Genomic DNA, 13,870 nt, shown 5'->3' with positions numbered 1-13,870 from the left:
TGTGTATATACACATACACACACACACACACATATATAATATACATATATTTCTATAAAGCTATTTTGATTTTATCATTATTTGGTTTGTACTTTATCTTAAAAACACAAATATTTGTATGTAAGCCAGTGACATTTGTAATTTTTTTATTACTCAATACAGCTGGCAATGGCTGCATGAGTAGAAAGTAAAATGGAACAATATTTTCATCAGTTACACAGCAACAAACATAAAACCCACAGATGCTTCCTCAGAGCTTCCTTCAGTGGGAAAATTCCAACACTTTCTTTGACCACTGGATGTAGAGGGATTACAGATAATTTTCAAGTGTGTAGACTTGACCTTTGTGCCCCTCCTAGTAATTTACATCATGACTTGACACTGCCTATTTAGCCTCACAAGACAGAGCGTTTTGGTAGTGGGCTCCTGCGATGCTTCTGTTCTTGAGACTAGAGGACTGAGACCCATTCGTACACTGAAAAACTAATTAAGAAACACAGCAAACATAACCACTCCATTTCACAAATGGAACTTTTCCTGAAACTCTTGTGCATTTCTCCCTGACATTATACATTAATTTTTTTCATTAGAAGCTTTGAAATACCATCTTGGTTTGAACTACAGAAGTGAACAGCTACCAACAGAGGCAACGTAGAGCATTCTGCAGAACCTGGCAAAATCAGAGTGTAACTTGCAATGCTGATAGCTGCAGTAACTAAAAAAATGCACAGTTTCCTTAATACCCTGTGCAAGTGTATTTGATTCTGTTCTCAACGGTTCTGCTGTACATTTGATCTAAGCCAATAAATCCAGACAAATTGGACAGTTTGAAGCTATTTTTTTTTCAAAATTACCTTATCTTAAAATTTTCTTAACTCCCTATGATTTTACTTTTATTTAGTTCTTTACGCAGATTAGATTTTTTTTTTTTTTTTAGGAAGAAAATCTTTCGTCCCAAGCACTATTTTCCAGATAAGTCTGATATGAAGAACGCTGTAATTATCAGAGTCTGAGGTGAGCTTCTGAAATAACCAGGTTTTACATTACATTACAAATTTACTAAGTAAATATTTTGTTTCTTTAGCAACATCCACATGTCATTCTGCCTTGCACAATTATTTAATAATTTATAATGTTATGAACTTTGTAGGTAATTATTTCCCACACGATTATATCTTCTGGAGGGTTGACTGTTTCACTGATACAAAAAATTATTTCCTCTTCATGGTTATTAGAGAGTGGCAGCTCAGATAGACAGAAAACTACCAGTCACTTATCTTGTTTGAATATTGAGAAAACTGAAAATGAACTTGGGGATTTAGGTGATGGGAGTCTTGTTTGTTTCTGTCTTTGTTTGGTTTTACTTAATACCAAACAACGACTGTGAAATTTACATATTCTTTGAACAGAGCCACTCCTGGAAATCTTTGAAAATATTTTTGAAGAAAGAATTACAACAGTTTGTTATGTGGAAGGATCAAATGGCAAAAGCTCAGGAATGTCTGTTTAGGCAATCCAAGAATTCATCACCTCTCAAGTATATTTTACTTCCTATCTTTCAAGTATATAAACATTTTTCCACTAGCTTTTGGTCTACAAAGCAGGTTCAGAGACATTTAACAGGATTCTCTTTTGACATCACAGCTGTAATTAAAAATACAAAAATAGAAGCAATTTTTGCAAGCAAATTGCTGTTTCATACCAAAACCAAAACAAACAACGCTGCATTTGCAGAGCTTTATCATCCATCACACATAAGCAAGGGAGGATAACAGTATAAATACCTTCTTATACAGAAGTGCCTCCTACCATGAAAAACTGAAAACAAGAATGCCTTCAAAGTACAGTATGTCCTCTGTCAGCACAACAATAAACATCAACAGCAACAGCAACAACTTTATGCTAGACCTGGCCATGGGGTGGGATGGTGTCCTGTTTGTGTCAAAAAAGTTGTAGCAGTCTCTGTTTGAAGCATATTATTAGGAACTCTTAGCTTTCAATAAGGCCAACAAAGAACACCAAAGTACAACTAATAATTGTTAGGCTCCAAAAAATACTCATACAGTGAAAATGCTCGTGAACTTACTGAAGAATAACAGCACATTTAGATGTATTTTTCCCTTCCAGTTTCTCTGTAGGCACAGAAAGGCTGCTATATCTGTTTCTAAGAAACTAAAAAGAGAATGGGCAATGGGGTGGGTGACTAAGGACCTGACATGCAAAAATGGAGAGGTATCTAAAGGCTGCTAAACCATCTAAGCAGTTCAGATACCTTTTAACTATTTAAATTACAAGAGTAGTTCAGTATTTAGCAGATATGTATTTAGGTGTCCATTTTTTTTCCTTCTTTTTAAGGTAAATGGTTCTGCATTTTTCTTTTATATGACTGTAAGGGAAGTTTTAAAAGCTTCTGTCGCTGAGCTTTGTCTGCCTGGATGACCCATAGTATCCATTCATAACTGAGGAAATAATATTCTGTGATAGTCCTGAACTCTTCTGACATCTCTCAGGTTGTATGCAAGAGTGTGGTTCTGGTGTTAAAATAGATGGCATATTCAGAGGTTCTGTGTGAGTGACATTTTCCAAGAACACAGGAGCTCTGCACATATGGGTGCACCATGAAGGAGTACAGGCACCAGCTTGCTGAACCTAACTGCCCAGCCATTTGTGGGACACACTGGGAGAGCTGGCAGCTCCCGAGGGAGATCCAGAAAGGCTGTAAAGAGCACATCAGACAGGAACGACTAAATCACAGTATTCAGGACTTGGATTCAGCTGAACCATGGTATTTAAGATATCAACATGCCTACTGTCTCCTTAGATCTGAGTCCTAGATTTTGCAATGGGTGCAGAACCATGGATTTCAATGAGCTGCTTCATGAATGTACGGCAACCCGTCCCATGTCTGCATATAATTGGTGGAGCAAACCATCTCTGGTTATCAATGTTAACAAAATTAACCTCCTAAATTTCAAAAAGAAAGATCTTTCTAAAGGAAAAGGAAAAAGGAAAAGGCCTGCTTGACCAAGATGCATATCACTGTTCTTCTGGCTAAATCTGCACTACTCAGATAAGGGAGTTGCACCTCAGTAGCCCCATGTTTAAAAAGAGCTGAGGATTTCCACGGTGTAAGGCATGTCAGTGCTAATAACTTGGCATAAGTCAGCATCTGTTATCAGAAAAAACAGCCTATTTACTTATCCATAAGTTTCTGGTTTTAATATGCCTCATCCAAATTACATGCAAAAAAAATTGTGCCAAAATTATACAAAAATGCCAGCCTATACAAAGGGGCATTGATAGACACTGTATCACAGAAATTAAGGTAAAACGTATCCATTCCACTTAGGAATCAAAACAATTTCTATACTCATTCAAAGTTTTAGTTGCCTTTTCCCCCCATATGCATTGAAAAAAATCAACATTAAAAGAATTGTCTATAAGCCCCTCCAAGTATCCTCCCTGGAGGATTTTAATCAAAAGGATAAAAAGACTTTTCAGTTTCAAACAGTTACCCCCTGAGGTGGTCAGAATAACACCACAAACCAATGAAAAACAGCACTCTGCTCTTTCAAGTTCTCACCTGAGAGACAGGATTCTGAACTCTATCCCTGACACTGTCACCATCTTAATGCTTGGTCATTATTAAGCAACTACAGTTCAGCACTCTATGGTATGCATGTATATATATGCGTGTGTATATATATATAAAATTTATATATTTGTATATGTATATATATATTCATTAATCTCAAAGACTGCAAACACCTTCCAAAAACATAATGCTTGATTTTGACTGCAACACACATTTCTCTCTTTATTCTAATTTCAGCCTACAATTATAAAACATGAGTACTGATCCCTTCTTACTAGTTTCAGGGTCATGGAGGTTAATTTTTTAATGCCCATGAGATTGTCTGAGGTAGCCAAATTGAAAGCCTGGATAAATGCAAACACACTAGATCAGCAGGAATGCTTTAACTAAACTACAGCCCCAATACATTACTCCATAAGGCTAATCAAAACATAATAGCAGGAAACCAACACAACAGCCAAAGAATATTTATAGAAGTTTTAGGGGAAAAAATTACATCAGCATTTACCTGTGCATATATAATGATAATTATTTTCTTAATAATTTTGCATTAATTTTGCTGAATTTCTTTGTTCCATTTTAAAGTCACTCAATATCTCAAACACATGGCAGAAGAAAAGTAAAAAATATTAATAGGAATGTTCTCTAACGTTCTTCGATTAAGTGGATAATAGCACAAAAACACTATAGGAAGAAGGCAGCAGGTATAGAAACGATGCAGTGAAATCCTCAAAATTCTTTTGAAAGATTTTTTAATATGTGATAAATCTTGTTGAAAATATGAATTCAGTTTTAGCCCATTGTCACATATAAAGTCAGCTGTGCTGTGGACAGAATTAATTCCCACCCTTCACCCAATTTGGTTTAAATCTGCTGGTGTTTGACTTAGTTAAATACTGACAGTAATTGAGCCAGAGCCCTGCCCTTACACATGCGACGAGATTTGAGTGCACTGCCTGAGGAACAGAGACTGATCTGGGACCTGCAGGAGCCACAGGGACTCTCACAACTCCTTTGTCCTGCTCTCAGCTCAGCGCTGAAAGCCCCAGCAGATGTGCAGTGACTGGGAGCTCTGGTTGAGCACGCTGAGGCTGAAGCAGTGCCCAGATCTGGGGTTCAGCTCCAGCCCGGCTGTGAGCCCAGGGTAGCAGTGGGAACAGCCAACCATGCCTTGCTTCCCATTCCCTGCAAGGTCTGCAGGGAGCTTCACTCAACACTAGAGCCACTCTTACTCCTATTTGTGGGTGGAAAAATATCCCCGTGGTAGTCTGTCAAAAAAAAATGCTTACAGAACTAATTAAGTGGAAACTGCTACTGACCTTTTAATACTAATTATTTCTGACAGTGTTCTAGAATAATTAAAACAGGAAGAATAGAGCTCTTAAAGGAAACAGCTGTAGTGTGCTGAAATTCTATACCTGCCACAGCTGCCTCTCTGGCCCCACAAGGTCTTTTCAGCCACAAATACCTGTGCAAAGCACAGTCACCACACTGGTCTCTATTCCTGCCTCCTCCTCAGCGGTGGGAAAAGAACACAAAATGCCCCTTTGTTCTGCTGACAGCTTTACTGACTGCAAGGAAGACTAAGTTTGGGCTGACTCACACCAAGGATTGGCTAATTTTGCAACACAGATATTAGAGAATTAGATTCACTGTCTACATCAGAAAACAAGCTATCCCAGTAGCATCCTGGCCCCACTAACCAAAGCATCCAGTCCACAGCACAGCCACATCAAGGAAACTAGCTCTAAAGCAGAGAAACTGAAGAAAGCAGTAAACCCTCATATTTTTAATCATGTACAGCAATTATAAAGGAACAAAAATTTCTTTATGTCAGTAGATTGAGTAAAAGCCAAAAGGATCACTTATTCATTACTATTTGCAGTCATTTTATACTTTGTTGAACAACTTAAAAGCCTTGAGAGAACAAACAACTGGCAATTTTGCTTTGAAATGTTAAGCCCAAAAAGGAATTGGAAGCTGAGGCAGTAACTTTTTTCTGAAAAATATACATTCTGTGGATTGTAATTAGAGCTGTGGAAATACAGTGTCAGCCCACTGGTCAAAAGGGAAAAGGGGAAAAGTATTCATTCTAGGTCAGCAACATTACCTCTCTGTACAATCACAACAGAGCAGAAATGTCCCCAGTTAAGGATAACAGCTCCCATCACATGGATAGTGACACCTAGACCTAGGTAGGATTTGTCATCTAATCCATCATTTTCTTTCTGCTCAGAAAACACCCAGGTTCCTGAGGAGGTCATGACTAAAACATTTTAATACATGTGTATGATTGTTTTCCAGTTCATTATTCATTTGCTCTCTTCTGACTTCCCCCATCTTTCCCCTTTTAACAGCAGCTGCTCCCCAGTCTACTGTTCAGGTTTCTTGCTTCTCAGTTTCTAAGTCCGTACAGACTGCAGCTTGAAAAATAGGCTGAGATGCACAGTTCTCACCAGGCTGAATATTTGCAAGGACTAATAACTCCCACAGCATGGGAAAAAAGAAGATGACCATTACAATCAAATTATTTTGACTTTAGGTTTCTTCTTTTGCTCCTCCTCCTTCCTGTTAATGCAGCAGATTTATTTGATTTCGTTATTTTTATGAAAAGCAAAGATTCATCTCAAATTTTCTCTGGTTTTCAATATTTGTGTCATTAAATAGCACAGTTATTTTTCTCCAGTTCTGCAGTTCTACCGCTTAAATGCCAGTATAATCCAAAGCCTGCCACTGGATGGAAAGAATGTTTAGATACAAGAACTATGGCCTTATATGAGTACTGTCAACAACTGTGATTTCTTCTCGTGACTCTACATTTATCCAAAGAGCTGTTCCTGAAAATGTCCTTGAAACCCTGCTTGTAAACGTTACATTAAGGCTTGTAAAATTTGTGAAAGAGCTTTGGTTTGCCCATGACATACACTTTCATTCTTCATTCCTCCACTAGGGCATGATAAAGATGTAACTCATTCTTTCTACTTTTTCTTTGAATGAGAGACTGGAAAGGCTTCATCTGATCAGTATTTGAGCAGGATGAGAGAAGTGAAAAGTTGCACAAGCCTTAAGGAGAACTCTGGTCCCCAAACAGAGACCAAATTTGTTCAACTACAGAAAAAAAGGTAACAGTTTGATCTGTGGCGCACCATGTGTAAAACAGTATCATATACAGATTTTAATTTTGAAATTCATAAAATTTTGGCTTCTTCTCAATTTTCAACCTATTCTACTGCTGTTTTTTTTTTTAATCCACAGTCTGTAAAGTCAAGTGTCAAATCTATACAGTGCCATATCCTCTCAGACATCATTAGTGTCTCAGCCGCCAGCACTCCTAAAGTTATGCGGTTTCCCCTGCAAAAAAAACCTACAGCTCCTGTAAGCAGCAGCTTATCAGTAGAGAATGTGTTACTTAGAAAAATCACTGTTTACCAAGGAGAGAGCTGCTCAGCAAAGCTGAAGTTGTTTGACCCCATTACAGAGAAAATCATCAAAGAACAGAAGTTTTAAACACACTTCACAATGTGGTAAGTAGTCTGTGGACATTTGAGCAAGATTTATAGAAAATACTGGGCAAGATATGTTATTACTCTTGGGATATAGAATGCTGAACAGAATTCAGTTTTTTACACTGATAACCTACAGGGTAATACATGTGAAACACACATTTTATTCCAAATCCCTGATCTATGTTATTCTCAAGTGCTGAAAAGAAAATCAAGGGTACCAAAAAATAATTTTCTCATTGTCAAGTATTCCCTCTATACACTAACAACTATTTGCTTACTAAGGTGAGAAAACATCACTGATCTCCAAATGGCATTATATTTATTCATGGATTAGAAATGAAATAACAGTCTTTTGGTTTACATAAACATAAGTACTTAGGAGTGAAAGGCTCGTGCACCTTTACTGTAATTATACCACACTCCTGAATGTATAATTAAAAGGAGATACAGCAATCAAACATTCTGTTGTTCCTACACAAAGATCAATAAACATAAAGAAAAATTTATATAGGATCATTACATGAATTGTAGGACTCCATTTCATTTCCAGCTGATATATTTCTGTGACATACATCATTAAAATTTATATGTGTGTTCATTTTTATTTAAATTCCTGTTCCAAAGCAGCTCAAATAAGATGGATACCCAGGGGATAAAGCTCCTTTAGCTTTGAAAACACACTAGAATAAGGAGTTTGGAATTCATTTGTACCAGTATTTGAGTACAGAGACTTTGTACTTCCAAGTTAAGCCCTTACTCCTGGCAGGCACTTTGAAAACATACACTCTTGCAACACCTCATTTGATCTGATGAATTTTATTCTCTTCAGAAAAAAATCGCCACCAATCTGTGACACGTGAAAGCTGAAATGTGCTGCAGGATTACCTTCGAAGAACAAGCAGCAATGAAACCCTGTGGGATATCCTAAAAACTTCTAAATTTACTTAAACAGTAAAGGATGACAAAACACATAAAATGTCATGCTGGAATGGCACAACATCAGGTGAGAGTTGGTAGGGACAAGACCAAAATACCAACACAGCCACAAGGGCATCACAGCAGCCTGGTAAAGCAGCATGGGATACAACCTGCACAGCTGCCTGCTCTGATTCAGTGAGGACTGCATAAATTCATTAAAAAGGGGTTAATTTTAAAATAGTTAAACACGGACAACTCGTTCAAAAATGAGAATTATACTTTGATAATAAAAGTAATGTGATATTACCTGTTCACCTAGCTGAACTCATCAGACCTTTTTGCCTTTACCTTAACAACCTTAAATAAGAAAAATCTTCCTAAATGAATAAAAGTTACTCCAGGCACATTCAAAAGAAATCTCCTCCATTAAATTCAGCTTTTTCATCTCCATGACATAGCTGAAAGCCACTATAACTTTCACTGTTCTTTTGTGCAGCAGAAGTAGAACTAAATTTTGAGCCAGACAGAGATTTTTGAAGTTCAGATCTGTGATTCAGACCTATCTCCTATTACATGCTCACAAGTAAGGACCATCATAGGAAGAGGAAAACAGCAAGGATTCTAAGGCAGTGGGATTTCCTTCGTTAATCTTTGAGAGCACTGAAGCAAGAAAAAATCCATCCTGCAGTGCCTCAGACTATAAAAATCCCCCAGATAAATTGTGTAAACTTTTGAGATTAGTGCCTGTTGCAACATCTTCCTGTTGATAATTTTCTGAATTTCTATGTATTTCTCCTCTAAATTAATACTTACAGTGAAATTAATTAAAAGTTATAAAATTATTAAAAGATAATATAACCAAATTAAAGACTATCAATTCATAAACTTTACTGATTCATTGTTAGCTTGAATGAGTTACATTTACAATATTATTTTAGTATTTCATATTTTAATATTTCATGTTTTAGTAGATTACCTTCACTTTCGACAAAAAAGAAATCACATTGTCAAAAAATTCCACAAAAATTACTGAACAGAAACACTCTAATAAGGCAGCAGCCTTATTAATTCACTCTAGGGACAAAGAGTTTTAATTCACTGTAACAGGACAATAATCACAGTTAAAGCATAGGTGTGTATAAAAATTCTTAGTAGCAAGACCTCAGCTTTGTATTTTTACCCCAGTTTCTGCCTGGTAAATGATGAAAGGTGATTTTACGAGCTGTTTACAATTGGAATAATTAACAACCATTTTTCTTCTACTTTTATTTGCTGACATCCCTTTTTAAGCACATAAAAAATGACAGTTTGTCTAAAATACTAATCTGAAACCATACGCATAATTACTTGAGTCTGGGTATTTGAGAAGGGGTTTGAGTATACAGTTTAACATCAAAGAAGATCTACAATGTTGCATAAAACCTAAACAGTGATGACTTACCTTATTTAGGCCTGAGTTTCACTTCTGCTCTGTCTTGACTGAAACATAGCTCATGGAGCTTCAAGAGCATCTGCAACAACCATTTAACAGATTCAGCAAGCAGCAAATTAACATGGTCCTTGAATTTTCAAATTATTTGCTGAATTATGACTTGATTATTACATTTTGCAGTTCAAAGTTACATACATACAGCATAAAATTCTGATTTTACCACAGGAGCCATATTGAACAACCTTTTCTGCTCTCAGACATGAGGACATGCAGTATTTTGCTAGAAGCAGCAAGGCTGGGCAACAAATAGTTTCCTCTGTGCATAAGCTGGGATGGAGGGGGACAACAGGGTTGCTTTGAGCCCACCCAGAAGTTCTTGGCAGCAGAACTTTTTTCTCCTGCCTCAAGAATGCTCTGCAGAACAAGAGCTCATGGGGAGCAGAAGGAGGTTTGGGAAGATCAGCAGTGCTCCAGGGAGCAAATAATACTTCTGGGATATAGGACAGAGCAGCAGGGATAGAAAGTATATCTTGCCTTCTTCCTTTCCCTTCCCGAGGCTAACCTCTCTATTGCCATAATTTCTGTTCCTCTTTTGAATGAATAAGACATCTAGTGCTACATCCAAGGTCTGGTTCACACAAAGATTTTATCCTATTTCTTTCCCTTCTACCTTCTGTGCTTCCTTACATATGCCATTTCTCCTATGCCTCTGTTTTTCTAATTGTATGAATTAGAGAGCAGATTAGAGTCTAGAAGCAGTGAGGTTTGTACCAGATCTGCCCTTCTTGCGCCACTCTGTCAGATTTAAGGCAAAGGCTCTTTGATAACTATCACCCCTTTCCTCTTCACAGATCAGCAGACGAGCAGCACACCAGCGAACACAATGCTGCTTAAATTGCATGAGTACCTCTCTCCAGGTGCTATACTCAAAAATAGTTCTGATTCTACCTGGAGCTTGTCTTTAACACATTTTTAGCAGCAGAGCTCTTCGAAGAGACAAGTACTACACACTCTGGGGGCACATGCCAAGAGATGAATGGAACTGTGGTTTTCTACCTACAGATGTATTAACAATTTTTGTTCCCAAATCAGACCAAAAAAATTATCATGCACTCTTCCTCAAAGCACCTCAAGACAGAAAGATTTCCAAAAGCTGTACAAGGTTTTCTTTCACCTGGAATGGTTTGGACTTTAAAAAGAACATAGACCAAATACCTTTTCTGTAGCTGTGCTTGTATGAAGGTAAAACAGCCATAATGAAGCTTGTACGAAGGTAAAAGCGCCCTGCAACACTGGTGAGCTTTTATCTGCCTTTCACCTATTCTACTGAAATTGGCTGCTTTTTGCACGTTTGTTTTTTTTTTCAAGCAACAAAAAAGTAGATCCAAGTTGCAAACCACATCCTCCCCTTCACCTCAGGGGCTACTCTGAATGTTGGTTAGAGGAGGGTTTACTGTGCATGCTCATTATTTCTGTGCAATGATTACCACCTTCTGCCGAGGCTATCTGCAATTACAGGTGTTGTCATTTAGATAATTAAACCTAGGTTGTCCCAAATCCTGCAAATCTCCTGCAAATGAGAAACTTACGCAGCTGAATTGCCAGATTTGACTCTGCAGTGATCATGTGAGAAAGTGGAGGTTTAATTAACAGTAGAATAATCAATAGTTGTATCCATGTTCATTAACAGTCTCTGTTTGTTAGGGGACAACAGGTAGCATGCTGTAAGACCCACAACATTCTTGTACTCCATTAAGAAAAAAAAAAAAAAAGTTAAAGCAAAATCCAAGAAAACCCACCCATACGGATTATTTTTTGTATTTTACCCAAACAGCAAACACTGTATTAGCGAAAAGTATGAATATATCTGCCTAACAAACTCTGCTAACATTGCAGAGAAGCAAATTGAGTCTGAAAAAAATGGTACCAATTAACACCACTTTGTAGTCTCTTACAGCAGGTGTGGTACTAGATGCCAACACAGACTGAACATCACACCTGCTTAGGTCTAATTAATACCATTAAGGAATTGGTGTTCAGCTCACAGACACCCCTTCACAGCCACCATGGATCCCTGTGACCTGCTTTAACTTTAGGACTTCAGTGAAATTTTTCACTGTCATTTTATGCACAATAAAGGCTAAAAAGAATGTAGATGTGCTGGTTTCAGTACCTGAAACCACTTTTCCTAGAAGAGATCACTGGACTTCCTGCCAGTTGCAGTGCTGCCATCAGTATGCTAAATGTACCGTGTGTCTTCTTAAAATAGAAGCAGCCTCTGCAGCCCTGGCCCAGCAGGCAGCATCTCGGTTTTTCTGAACTGATTTATCTGATCAGGTGTCAAAAGCTGAACATCAGACCTAAGCTTCTTCCCCAGCTAACTGGGATGACAGCACTGCTCATTCCCTTAGCTATAACAATGAGCATCAGCAGAGAAACATGATTCAGGCCACCAGAAAATAACAGGTCCAAAGCACAGAAATGATGGCTATAACTGGAGGTGACCGAATCCTACTAAAGAACAGAACAATTTCTGGGAAATTTTATATCTATATATCTATATCTATATCTATATCTCTATATATATATGTATTCAGTATCAGAAAGCCAGATCCATGGTGCACTACGTAAGGACAACTTGCAACCTGATTCTTTCTTCTTTACCTGATTTATGAGTCAGAATATGACAAAGCTATTGGCTAAAAAATATGAAAAAGCAATGCACAAGGATTCTGCCACAGTAATGTGGGAGCACAAGACTAGTGTTTGAAATAAGGGATGGCATCTCTACTGGAAAGATGAGTAATATTCAGGAAAACTGCATTTCAACTCCTGTAAATGACCTAGTGACAGCAGAAAGGCGAGACAAAAATATGGGGGAAAGCCAAAAAAAAGCAAGGGAATCAATGGCATATATTTTTTGACTACTTAAAATGCCTGTTCTTTTGTGATTGAGAAAAATAAATAAGAATACACTGACTCCCTAACAGGGAATTGTTCTGAAGCTCTCCCACTCCCTTTCTCCTGGGCTTTCAGCAATTGTCTGATTTGCGGAGATACAGAGACTGTTTTAGGACTACAAGTGCAAAAAACTGTGGGATAATTGTAATTCCTCATATTTTTTGCTGTTGCTTTGAATGTTATTTAGTGTTACAATCAAGAGAAACCAGCCATAAACATCTGCATTATTTTGTTGCATTGGCTTTTTTTTAAAATATATTTCTCTCTAAAGCTAAAGGAATCATCAGTAATAGTGAAAGAGAGAATTGTAAACATCTCTCTGATAACTTTCAACAATCTGAGATAAAGAAACAGGTAGCAAAAAGGTCTTGGAAGTGAAAGCAGAGAAACAGCCAAGCCCTTCCCCAGCCCAGCTCATTTGGGTTTTGCTTCTCTTAGACTGGTAGCCAATATTAATGAGGGCATTAAATAATAAGAGAAAACAGCAAGAAGAACTCAAGCCTCAGAAAAAGCCTCAACAAAGAAGGGGACTGGTAAAATGAGTATAATGACACATTAACTGTAGCATCCAAGGTCAGACTGAATGTGCTCCCTCAATGCAACAGGTAAACTACACATTCCAACACAAAGTCCAGACAGGCAGCAGCTTTCTCCATGGCAAATAAACCAGTCAGCCCAAAAATACCAGTCTTTACACAGCCTGCTAGCCTTGCCCTTACTCTGAAATTCTCTATTTCTCACTGTCCACATCAGCAGGTACAGGGTGCTTCAGCTGCATTATCTGCTGGCTTTGATGGTGTGTAAAATTACAGGGTTTTGCCCATTTACTAAGAAAATGCTGTGCCACCCTTTAGAAGTGATCTCTTTCTTCCTCTATTGAAATTGCAGATCACAGAATCTGAAAAGACTACCAAAGAAAGGACTTTTAGTTCTTACTCTGCTTGTGCACGTTTCCCTTTCCCAGCCAGAGCTGGCAGCAGACAGGCTTAATTCAACTCCCCTTAATTGCACTGGCAGCTCACTCAGAATCACTGACTTCAGCTGGAGCACAATTAAGAGAATAGTGGCTAATTCAAAGCTTAGAATTAATTTTCTCCTAAAATCTGTGCAATGAATCTCTTCAACCTAACTCATATATATACCTTGGAATGTATTGCTTTTTCTATCATGCGTGCAAGAAAGCTGTTAACGTTAATGCTTGACACCTTTTAAGATTTTCCTTCCAAAATATTTATCAGTACAACTCCATGGAGAACTGCACATTATTGTGTAGGTTTAGGATCAATTTCTGTGAAATTAGTTCAGGAAAATTATAACTAATTAATATGAATAGTGAATTTGCGCTCATGTTCAGTCAGCTGCAAAATTCTAATCTTCATTTAACATGAACACACACTGATGATTTTTCTACCAGGGAGCAAATACAGGGCATTTTCCAGAGAGCTTTAATGGATGAGA

The 13,870-nt window shown here is 37.6% G+C and overlaps 1 long non-coding RNA gene across 1 annotated transcript in view; it reads right to left on the bottom strand.

Moving 5' to 3' along the window:
• LOC120757200 (uncharacterized) overlaps positions 1 to 10,783 on the bottom strand; it is a 63,282-nt gene extending 52,499 nt beyond the window's left edge. The window contains exons 1-2 of the long non-coding RNA XR_005702415.2: positions 10,667 to 10,783; positions 9,461 to 9,530 (exon numbers count right to left, since the gene is read on the bottom strand). This is a non-coding gene — a long non-coding RNA (uncharacterized LOC120757200). The remainder of the gene's footprint in view (positions 1 to 9,460; positions 9,531 to 10,666) is intronic.
• Between the last annotated feature and the right edge of the window lie 3,087 nt (positions 10,784 to 13,870).

The sequence above is a fragment of the Hirundo rustica genome, chromosome 10 (assembly GCF_015227805.2).
Source record: "Hirundo rustica isolate bHirRus1 chromosome 10, bHirRus1.pri.v3, whole genome shotgun sequence".
Lineage (NCBI taxonomy): Eukaryota > Metazoa > Chordata > Aves > Passeriformes > Hirundinidae > Hirundo > Hirundo rustica.
Note: the sequence above shows the minus strand (reverse complement) of the source record. Positions and strands in the feature narration are given on the sequence as shown.